Source organism: Berghia stephanieae, chromosome 9 (assembly GCF_034508935.2).
Source record: "Berghia stephanieae isolate SIO BIC M18660-M18661 chromosome 9, UCSD_Bste_1.3, whole genome shotgun sequence".
NCBI classification, from domain to species: domain Eukaryota; kingdom Metazoa; phylum Mollusca; class Gastropoda; order Nudibranchia; family Aeolidiidae; genus Berghia; species Berghia stephanieae.
In genome coordinates this window covers 33,970,117-33,982,616 of record NC_088368.1, presented here as the reverse complement: position 1 = coordinate 33,982,616, position 12,500 = coordinate 33,970,117, and the positions used below count along the sequence as shown (strand labels likewise).

General features: G+C 37.0%; 2 protein-coding genes across 3 annotated transcripts in view; one reads left to right on the top strand and one right to left on the bottom strand.

Moving 5' to 3' along the window:
• Nucleotides 1-12,500, bottom strand: part of LOC144980098 (putative deoxyhypusine synthase) — a 196,978-nt gene that overhangs the window by 38,978 nt on the left and 145,500 nt on the right. The gene's annotated exons all lie outside the window — the stretch shown is intronic.
• LOC144980191 (uncharacterized) overlaps nt 9,834-12,500 on the top strand; it is a 122,380-nt gene continuing 119,713 nt past the window's right edge. The window contains exon 1 of the mRNA XM_078927765.1: nt 9,834-10,013. The gene's annotated coding sequence lies outside the window, so the exon portion shown is untranslated. The remainder of the gene's footprint in view (nt 10,014-12,500) is intronic.

Sequence of the window (12,500 nt, the reverse complement as noted above, 5' to 3'; positions counted from 1 at the left end):
ACTACTACTACTACTACTACTACTACTACTACTACTACTACGACTACTACTACTACCAATATGTCTTTTATCTTCCATTATAGTCTGGAGAGTTCTGTTCCCTGACGCTGACCTTTGCTTATCAATTAGATCACCCCCCTGGGGCACCCTATCCTCTACCCACGCCACGCTAACACTTCATTCATACTGCAACCACCATTGAGTACAGACGATACAAGTTATTTTTCATTATATTTTATTTGTTTTCCACGTTTATCTGTGTATTGTTGTGCTGACGAAGGGTTTGTACCCGAAACGTCCATTGTCTGTTTTGTTCCCATACGAAGCCTTTCCATTTTCACTCTTTCGTTAGTATTTTACGATCACCGGCTTCAGGCAGCCCTTACCGTTTTCTACTGGTCTGATATGTGGTTACTTTGTACGTGTGTGTTATTGTCTGATATGTGGTTACTTTGTACGTGTGTGTTATTGTCTGATATGTGGTTACTTTGTACGTGGGTGTTATTCAACAAAGCGTCATCACGGTGTTTAATCATGAAGTCTGACGTGTTTTCCTTTTCGTGTGTTGGTTCTGTGATGAGTTGGACATAGTTCTGTGCCTCAAGTATATTGAGAAAATCAGATGCATTGTTATCTGACTCATCATTCACATGGATGTTAAAATACCCTAAGATGTAAAGATTGTCTTTTGTTGACAAATCAGTGAAAAATTGTTCAAATTCTGTAAAAGAACTGTCTTGTTGTTGTTTTGTTTTTGTAAGATGTTGTTGTTCGACAAATGGATGATGCCAAGTCTGCAAAGATAGATCATCATCAAGCCCTACTGCAACCTCCTCGTGGTGTCGAACGGTAACAGGTCAAGCTGGCCAACTGCAGAGGGCGACAAGAATAGGCAATGGCAAACCATTCTTGTAACTTTGCCGAGTTAACTGCATGAATAAGTCCAAAAAGTTAAACGGTGACAGCGTAAAGGGGAGCATGTTTTCACGGAAGACTGCTGCCTCGCTCGGTTGGGAGCGTGATGTTCGTCAGGTCACACCGAACCGTCAGCCAGTTACTAGGCGAAATAAATTTAACAAAATGTGACAAAACCAAAATTGGGACATGGAATGTCAGGACCTGTGCCCAAAAAGGAAAACTAAACAACATTCTAAAAGAAATGAAACGGCTCCAAATAAATATTCTTGGCCTGGCAGAGATGAGATGGAAAGAGCAGGGAACCATGTCAAAACAAGAAAACAACACGACATATAAGATCATATGGAGTGGTGGAACCTCTTTCCAAAAAGGAGTAGGGATGATCTTAGACCAAAAATCAACCAAATTTTACAAAGGGCACGTAGCAATCTCAGACAGAGTTTTGCTGGTTAAGCTAAGAGGACCTGTAGTTGACACCAATATTATTCAAGTTTATGCACCAACAGAAGAGGCGACAGATGCAGATATGACAGAGTTTTACCATTCACTAGACAAAGCAAAACAAATGTGTAAATCACAAGAAGTCCTTATGGTAATGGGGGACCTAAATGCTAAGATTGGCAGAGGCAGAGATGGTGACATAATCGGACCACATGGACTCGGAGACAGAAATGAACGAGGAAACATCTGGGCAGATTGGTGTAGAACAAATAAATTAATGATTTCAAACACCTGGTTTCAACAACACCCAAGAAGAACCTGGACATGGCAATCACCAGGGGACAGAGCAAGGAACCAGATAGACTTTATAGCAGTATCATCAAGATTCAGAAATGGCATATTAAATTGCAAAACCTACCCAGGCGCCGATGTAGACAGTGACCATGTCCCAGTTGTTTGTACAGTAAGGATAAAGTTTAAAGCTATTCAGAGAACAGCTGGTAGAATAAAGAGGGATTACAGGTTATGCAAAGACAATGGCATACAAACAAAAATGAGAGAAGAATTTGAAAATGCACTCATGATACAAAGCCAAAGTGAACCTGATAACGAAAAATGTGAAAAACAATTTGATATATTCCAAAAGTGTGTCAAAGCAACTACAGAAAAGCATTTACCAATAGCTCAAACAAACAGCAAAAAGGAATGGATGACAAATGAAATTCTAAACCTATTTGAAGAAAGACGAAAATGCAACAGAGGGTCTGCAGAATACCAAACATTGAACAACCACATTAAATCCAAATGCATCGAGGCACACGAGAACTATCTAGACTGGAAATGCTGCGAAATCGAAAGAGAATACAAACCCAACCCCCAACAAGCTCACCAAAGAATAAAAGAACTATCAGGGAAAAGGAAAAGCAAAGCAGCAGGAAGTTGTATCCAAAACAAACAAGGGGAACTGCTATTTGAAGAACAACATATAGAAAGCCGATGGGTAGAATACATAGGCGAACTGTACAATGATCCAAATAGAAATGAACCACCACTGAAATTCAAAGAACCATTAAGCGGACCAAACATCACCAAAAGTGAAATTGAACATGCCATGGAACGAATGAAGGATGGTAAAGCAACAGGCCCTGATGAAATATCTGTAGAGGTATTAAAAAGCCTAGGAGATCTAGCAATTGATGAACTTCACATATTATTCAACAATATATACAATACTGGGAAAATTCCAGAAGATCTCTGTAACTCTATTTTCATAGCAATACCAAAGAAAGCAGGTGCAGTCAGATGCGAAAATTTTAGAACTATAAGTTTAATAAGTCACATCAACAAAATACTGTTGCGTATAATTATCAACAGGCTAAGGAATAAGATTAACCCCGAAATCGCAGAAGAACAATATGGATTCCAACCTGACAGAGGGACAAGGAACGCAATATACCTCCTCCGTGTTTTAAGTGAAAGAGCTATACAGGTTCAGACCCCACTATACCTCTGTTTTGTCGACTACAAAAAAGCTTTTGATAGAGTACGCCACGAAGAAATACTAAAACAACTGCACTCCATTGGCGCTGATGAGAAAGACCTCAGACTCATGCAAACATTATACTACACCCAGCAGGCATCTATCAAAATCGGAAACTCTACAGGAAATTCCATTCCTATTAAGAAAGGAGTCCGTCAAGGGTGTGTTGCCTCACCAGATCTGTTTAATCTATACCAAGAAACAATCATGAGGGGCATAAATAATATGGAGGGAATAAAAGTAGGAGGTCATAACATAAATAATATAAGATACGCAGACGATACGGTACTCATTGCAACATCAGAAATCCAACTTCAAAAGATTGTTGACAAAGTGGTAGTAGATAGTGAAGCCAAGGGAATGGAAGTGAATATCACCAAAACAGAATGCATGGTAATACAGAAAAACCCCGAAAACAACAACACCTGCAATATAACGATTCACGGCGAGCAGCTTACCAACGTAGAAAGTTTTAAATACCTAGGTTCAATAGTGACAACAGATGGAAGATGTAACCGAGACATACGAGCAAGAATAACTCAAGCCAAACAGGCCTTCATGGACCTGGGAAACATTTTGAAAAACAAACAGATGTCGTTCGGGATTAGATTCCGAGTCTTGAAGTGCTACGTGTGGCCAATCTTGTTATACGGATGCGAAAGCTGGACTACAAATGCAGAAACACAAAAGAACATTGAAGCTTTTGAAATGTGGTGCTTGAGAAGGATGCAGAGAATATCGTATACCGCACACAAAACGAACGAAGAAGTGCTAAAACAAACATACCAACAAAGGAAACTAATGCCCTTAATAGTGGATCGACAACTATCCTTTTTCGGACACATAGTAAGGAAAGATAAGAATGAATACCTGGCAAGTTGTGGAAAAATACCTGGTAAACGCGCCCGGGGGAGACAAAGAAAAACACTCATAGACCAACTGAAGGGCTTCACCAACCTAACAATCCAAGAGCTGTTTGAAAAAGCAAGAGACAGGGAGGAATGGAGAGAGATAATTCATGCAGTATCCGAAGCCTGGACCAGGCATGGAACCTAGAAGAAGAAGAAGAAGATGTTGTTGGGCGATAAATAAGAGCAAAGTTAAGATTCATGTTTTTGTCTTTTAGTTGACATTCGATGGTTTCGAAGGTGGTGGGCTTAGTTGTTACTTTTATTTTCTGTAAGGCAAGGTTTTCCTTGTGAACTATCATTAAACCACCACCTTGTCGACCTTTCCGACTTTTCTTGATCACATCGTACCCAGCACGTTTTATTTTACTAAGGATGTAATCACAAATTTCCTTTTTTTAGCCATGTCTCTCTTATGAATAATATGTCATAATCGTTGTCCAAAATATGTTCAGAAACTAGAGTTGACTTTTTATTACATACTGATCTTGAGTTAAGTAAGCCACATTTCATAATGTTTGACACTTTTAATTTTACAATGAGCCCATAAAGAATTGGGTTATCAGACGTGCAAATAAGTGCACGTGGTTTGTAAATGTTTTAGAATAGTATGTCTTTGAAATCAGGGAAAGACTTTATGGACACCCTGTCCGACACATCCCTACGTAAAACCGTTTTAAAACGATTGGTCATTTGCATTCTATGATCACTCTGGAATATTGTCTTCAAACTTACTTCTTGCCATTTGAGATTAAACTCTTGTGCTTCAACTTGCCCATCTCCGTCAATATCAAATCTTTGAATAAGAAAGAAGAAATAGGATGAAACCTATGTGGACATAATAGTTGGTCTATTATTCTACCCCTCCCATTGGAAAACCCTATCATTTATTAGTAAATACGTATCAAATCGTTGAAAAAATGCCTTGAATATTTTTTATTATTAAAACGATTGCATAATATTCTCGCACATTATATTGGCGTGAAGTAAGGTGTAAAAGACATCTGACTGGTAATTAGGAATAATCTTTGGGTGCTCTTGAATACAAATCCAATGTTTTTACTTTTGGGTGGAAATGTCATTCAAGCATAAGGAGAAAGATACAAATTTTGGTTAATAGAAGTACTAATACCATACCAGTTGGTTACAAAATATCTAATAATCTTACTCGGAGGGGTAGAATAGACGGAAACGTATTCTCTCATTTCTTTGTATTTCCAGTTTTGATCTTAAGTCAAGGCTGACAATTTCCACTGTGTAACTGTTATATTTGTTGTTGTTGTTGTTGTTGTTGATGATGATGTTGGTGTTGAATTCAAATGCCTTCCGTTAGAATAAGTTACTAATGTTAGTGAGTAATATAAGTGTATGTATAAGTGTAGATATATCTGTGTGTGAGTTTGTGTGCACGTGTGTGTGTTTGTTTCTTCATATGTATACTCAACATTGTCAAAGAATGAGTGTTTGAATGAAAATTAATATTGTAAAGCGCAGCTGAGCACTTATGTGGATAAATTATCATTATAAGCTTTACTTATAATGGCGAAAACATTTATACTGCGCATTTACCTCTAAACGGACAGAGGGCTCTGAGAGCACTGTGCAGCTATGTGGTCTTGTGGTGTGCCACTCGCTTTCGGATCAGAAGGTTCTGGGTTCGAGCCTCACTCGGCGCATAGTTGAGTACTTGGAAAAGGCTCTTTACTCATATTCTCTCGCCGTAGTCAGGTGTAAAATGAGTACCAAGCCGTTAACAGCGTTATTCCTGCCGGAAAAAAATGTAATACCGCCTGACAGGCGACATGCCTCGTTCTACATGTTATGTGTTGCTGTTGGTCTGGGACCCTTTGTAAAGCGTTTTCAGCACGTTAAGTGGGTATTACGATATATAAAACCTCACGTTTTTTGTGTGTTGTTGTCTTTTTAATGCCTTGGATACAAAATACCAATTAATTTATTATTAACATATCAGTTTATTCATTGACAAAATCCAATCCATTCATTAATTATAATACATCACTGATTGGTGGAAGGCATCACATGAGATGCTCTGAGCATGCGCACAAGTCAGTTCTGAACATCGTTTTCAAATCAACTGGCCGTTGTTTATATCTATTCGAAAGTTTCTTTTCTGTTTTTTAAGGTAAGGAGGCGATACATATTGATATTAACCGATGATTAAATATTTAACGAGCTCTTCTTTGTAATGGTAACATTAGTTATCCTATTTTTTCTCTCTCATTTATTAGACTGGCAGGTTCATTACCGGACGTATGCTGGTTTGACATCATCCTCTGTGATGACTCCGTTGTCGTCAATATCTGCCAGAAAGAAATAGGCTGAGGCTTCCTCGTCTGAATCGTGTATCATGTCTTGCCAAAGCCCGGTGAATTCGTCATGGGTTACTTTCTTATCACCTGGTGAGATAATGAACAGAAAGATTGAGGTATAGACAGTAAGCGCTTGGCTAAGAATCTCAGAACATTGCCATCCGGAATAATAACTGACCAACACGCGAAACTGTGTGTAACCTTGAATGTTTATAGTCTGGTTAATAGGGTTTAGTGAGAATTACTCATAAAAGCGGATGGCAAAAAACAATAACAAAGAGAAAAAAATTGCAGTCTCTATAGCTAAGTTTTTAAAATATCAAATATTTACCATCACAAGGTTTAAATATGAGTTCAAAATCCTCAAAATTATGTAGCCTGATATCAACTTTCATTTTCCATAAATTGTAATAGAGATGCTCTTGAAATTCGGAAATTGGAGGCAAAATTTCGTTGATCTACGAATTTTTTTGTCTGGGTATAAGTAAAGGTTAGTCAATTCTCACCGCATGTCCATCAAATAGTATGCTGGATATCCGTAAACTCGTTGAATGATGATTGTGATGATGCTGATGATGATGATGATGATGCTGATGATGATGATGATGATGATGATGATGATGATGATGATGATGATAATAATTTATTATTATTATTATTATCATTATTATTATTATTATTATTATTATTATTATTATTATTATTATTATTATTATTATTATTATTATTATTATTATTATTATTATTATTATTATTATTATTATTATTATTATTATTATTACCGCCTTGACGTTGGTGGGCGTGGTTGAGGCAGAACAGGGTCAAAGGAGTCATTACGGTTGATCGTCACTAGACCATCTCGGAAGTCGAGCTGATACGCGGCGCCTTGAACGGCCCGCCCTGATATGTGGCGGAATGGAGATCCAACCCGGTACCCGAATGGCCTCGGCTATCCCAGGCTCCACACTACTATTTATCATGGTGATATGGCAATTCTCGATTGGCCATTACTCGATTTCATTCTTAATATTTAAAGGATGATATGGTGACGATATGGTGACGCATCTGTGCGCCAAGGCACGGGCCTGGCTGACAAAGGCAATGTCTGACGCCCGTGCAAAAGGAAAACTCCCACAAGTGGGGAAGCAAGCTAAGATAGTTGCCATTTTGAAGCCAGGGAAACCGTCGAAGGATACCGACAGTCATAGACCCATATCACTTCTGAGCTGCATGTACAAACTTTTTGAGCATGTGCTATTGAACAGATGGGGGCTGGTCTAGACGCTGCCCTGCCACCCGAGCAGGCGGGCTTCAGGGAAGGGAAGTGCATCGCAGAGCAGGTCATTGCCCTTACGGAACATACTGAAGCAGGGTTCGAAAGGAAACAGAAAACTGGTGCTGTATTCACTGACTTATCAGCGGCGTACGATACGGTCTGGGCGCAAAGGGTTAATGCTAAAACTAGCAAAGATCATAAAGTGCGAAAAGACATTGAAGTTGTTCTCTTCAATCTTAGAGGAAAGACAATTTTACATCGCGCTGGGAGGCACCACGAGCAACGTCAGGAAACTGAGGAATGGGATCCCTCAATATTCTGCTCTATCGCCAATGTTGTTTAATGTCTTCATAGTGACATGCCGGACACACTTCCTCCCTGAGGCCTGGGATACGCGGACGACTGGACGCTCGTTAATAAAAGTAAGGCGTAGACCCGTCTCGAGAGCGTCCTCAGTTATTTCTTTTTAAATTGTTGTTACCAACCAATTATATCATAGTCTCTATAACCGACAGAAGGTTTTTCAAAATATTAATTGTTTTCAATAGGACATCGCTATTTTTAATATATCCATCGAATTATATTGCATGTAATATATATATATATATATATATATATATATATATATATATATATATATATATATATATATATATATATATCATTCTGATTAAAATCGTTTGCTGTATGGAATATCATGCACATACAATCTCCCCTGAAGAGATAGGAAGTGTCATTAAAAAGCTCAAATATAAGCTATAGTACCAGATAATATGTTTTATTCACAACGAATAAACGTGACGGTCTTCCCTCTCCTTACAAACTATAGGAAAATCACATTTTTCTTATTCAAATTTCTTTTGAATATCATAAAATTTATATAAAATGAACAGTGTGCTGTAGAGCATTTTTTTTTTACTAAAGAAATTATTTATCGCAAGACATTAGCTACTGCTATTGTGTTTGAGTGATGAAAAATATATTTTTGTTTTAGTTGAGTGTGAAGTTTTGAGGAGGATCTTGAAAATGCCTGGTAAGGAGAGGGTTAATAGAAAATAAAATTTTTAAAAAGCAAAAAAAAAAACAAACAAAAAAACAAAACAAAACAAAACAAAACAAAAAAGCAAAAAAACAAAAACAAAAACAAAACAAAAACCCAATTGTATAATGGTTATATGGTTATGTCATTTGACAAAATATGTATCAAGCGACTTCTCAAAATGAAAAAAAAGATAAACACCTCTCACAGATAGACAGCCTGGGTCATGAACTAACTGATAAATTAAAAGGCTTAAAGTACGAACGTAAAGTAGGACTGATAAGCCGTAATTTACAAATCATGTTATTCTCTGTAGAAGCTTCCATTTGTTGTCTACTAATATTTTGTTTTATTAACAGTTTTCTTAACATTTAACAAGAAGAGACTTGCTGTAGAAAAAAATCTGACTGTTTTGAATTGCGTCAGGATACTTAATATTTTTGTAAACTGGTTCACAACATATCAACAGTACATTTTGTTATTCGGCTTGTATTGATTTCCCAAAAGCCTACGAGTATTATTTTTAATAACAAGCATTAATGGGTGATTAATCTATTAATTATCATCTGATTTAGTTGTAATCTACGAAGTAATTTTAACTTATTGAGTGGCTTATATTTTTTTCTTGAAATACATAAATACACACTTCTTTGTTTCTTGTTTTTTTTTTTTTCAATGTGAACAATGGGCGGTAACCCATTTGAATTTTGACATAGAGCTAAGATTGTTAATAGACAACCTAAAAACACATAAAATTAGAGTACCTATAGAGCAGTAAAGTTAAGTGCCCCAAACGTAAACAAAGGTCGAGAAGCACGTGGCAAACCACATGTTCCTGTCTTGACAGCTCACGTTCCAATGTAAATAATAGAAAAAAATAACCTTTAAAATTTGGCTGTTAGGTGGCAAAAGAAACACATATTCATAAATACTCGATCATGCATCAAATAATGTCTAGATATGGATATTTTACGGAACAAAAGGTAAAATTTTCTAAATTTATCAAAAGTTACAGTCTATCTATTTTTAGACCAGAGCAAATTATTGCGCTGGTGTGAACAAAACGAGAATTATTCGGAGCCTGATTTTCATAATAATTTAGCCTTATATTATTATTTCTGCAACTGTTAGATTTTATGTAAACATATTTTCAATACTGAAAGTGTATTGCCTACAACTCAAACTACAAAACTGGGAGACCTATATTGTGCGTAAATTATTCCGGTCCCTAACGGAAATCACTAGCAACTTGTTATTGTTTACGTTTGGGGCACCTAACTTTACTGCTCTATCTACTTTAGATTTTCTATTACCGGTTGAGTTTTATTTTTAGCGACACAATTCAATGGACGATAACTCCATCAAACATAATCTGATTTATTCACAATTTGGAAATAATGTCATTCTCTATAGATTTTACTTGTCTTTACAAGTTATAGTTTTCTGAATAGTTTAACTTATATTCCGGAAAATCATGCATTTGGATTATTTTTAGAAAGACAACGTAAATAAAGTCCAATAACTTTTTGAATTGATGTATGGATTAAAAAAAAATTCGCATGTAATATATTTAAATCCTATTAACGTTTTTTTTTTTAGGTTATTTGCAAGATATCAAATTGTCGATATTACGGGAGTTTTGTATTTAAAGAATGAATTGGCCATAATTTCACATTTTTGACCCCTGTGTGACACCCTAAAGGTCAGAATCAAATTCCATTCGGACAAAATTGTTATTTTGTCTCTGCTTGTTTGGATTAGAATGAAACTTAAAACATTTACACAAATCCGAAAAAAAAAACAATGGTCTCGGGGACCCCACTAAATTGTGTTTTGTAATGCAGTTCTCGCGGGATTCATGCTCGCTCTCGGGAGAAGCCAAAAAGCATGCTAAAATCTGAGCGTGCTGAAATCCGATGCGCCACCCAGCTCCGGTATGCCGTATTGCATAGCGTGCTGTAATTGGTTTCAATAGTCGGATGTCACGTCGCCCAGCAACGGCGGCCATCGTGGTTCTAAACAAAGAAAATCGATACTTTTTATTCTTCATGCTGGCCAGAACTTTTCATATGTCTTGTGATCAGAATGTGTAAAAGTCTAAACATGATAAGATTTATAATGTTTTTTTTTTTACTCTGGATACGCTATTATGCTCGTCGGAGAAATATTTAATAAGGGCGTCCGCCATTGTTCCGATAGTTTAGAGCCAGTTACTAAGTTAACATGCGTCATTACGAGGGTAGTGACGTTACGACTGTTGAAGCGTATTCTGCAAGCTAGAATCCGGCGAGTAATCTGCCGTACTCTGGAAAATCCCATATTTTAAAATGTGGCAAGAAAACTCGTCTTTCAAATATCGATCGATATAAATTACCCTCATCTTGACACACTACTCTCAAACCTGGGACTTCGCGAAGATTTGTCAAGATGAGGGTAATTTAAATCGATCGATATTTGAAGGACGAGTTTTCTTGCCAAATCTTAAGATATGGGATTTTTTTCACCGAGTACGACAGTACTGTACTGTACCGGCCTTATTTCACTCACCGTTAGCATCGAATCCTTGATAAACACTGTTTAGTTCCTGTTCTGTAATGATAAGATCTCTGTTCCTGTCGGCTTTGAAGTACAGCGTGTTTATCATTCCATACATGTCCATTGTCATCGTCATCCTGACAAAAGATTTAATTTTGTCAAGAGTGTTTGTAACAATAATGAATGTTTCCCACCATTTCAAAAAGGAAAAAAAAAAAAAAGGGGGGGGGTGTCGATCCACGATATCTCAGACAGTAGAGCACTCTCTTCACAAGCAATGGGACCTAGATCTATATACTGGGTGCAGTTGAGATATTTTTTTATGAGCCCACCGTACAACTAGCAGTTATTGGGGAGCTGGGTCTATTATACCTGGCGGATAGGACTACAAAACAGTTACCGTAGATTGTATATTCGAAGATTTGGCCAGAGAGGTTTTTTGTTGTTTTTTTTTTTTTGTTTTTTTAAGGGTTTTAACTATAATCCAAAGCCCACGATTATATCAGAAGATATCGAAATTGAAACTTTAAATAAATTTTATTCACGTTTCGACACAGCAAACAAATTTGATATTGAAAATGAAAAACATAAATTAGACAGGGCTTTGGAAGATGAAATGACTATTGAGGTCAGTGAAGAGGAAACGAGATTCGTATTTTCGAAACTAAACGAGAGGAAGGCTGCAGGGCCGGATGGATTGAAAGGAAAACTATTAAAAGAATGTGCCCATCAGCTTTCCCCCATTTATACACATATTTTTAACTGGTCCCTCCAATGCGTTTCGATCCCTGAAATTTGGAAAACTTCAAAAATTATTCCTGTTCCAAAAAAAAGAAAAACTTGAAACTATGAACGATCTCAGACCTGTTGCACTGACTTCAATAGTCATGAAATCTTTAGAAAAACTTGTTCTTGTTAAAATTAGGAATCAGTTTATGCCATTGAGTGATAGTCATCAATTTGCTTACAAACCAGGACGTGGCCTAGAGGATGCCATTTTGCTGTTTACAAACAACATCTACAGGCATCTAGATCACGCTAGGAGCTATTGCAGATTGCTTTTTTGCAGATTTTTCTTCAGCGTTCAATACAATGCAACCTCAGTTGGTTGTCCAAAAATTGACGAGTCTGAATTTAAACAAGTATATAATTGCTTGGGTGCTCGAATTTCTTACGGAGAGAGCACAATATGTTCAATTAGGACAAAACAAATCTTCCTGTATAACTACAAATACTGGTGCTCCTCAAAGTTGTGTATTGTCCCCTGTATTATTCACAATATACACGAATGACTGTAGAAGTCCAAACCTGAGTGTACCTTTAATAAAGTTTGCAGATGACACCGCTCTTCAAGGCCTCATAACAAATGGCAACGAAGTGGCTTATAGGCAAGAAATTGATAGATTTGTGTCTTGGTGTGATGCCCACCACCTAGAGCTTAACATAAGCAACGCAAAGGAGCTAGTGATTGACTTTAGGAGAGTGAAGGAACCGATAGAACCGTTAAAATTAA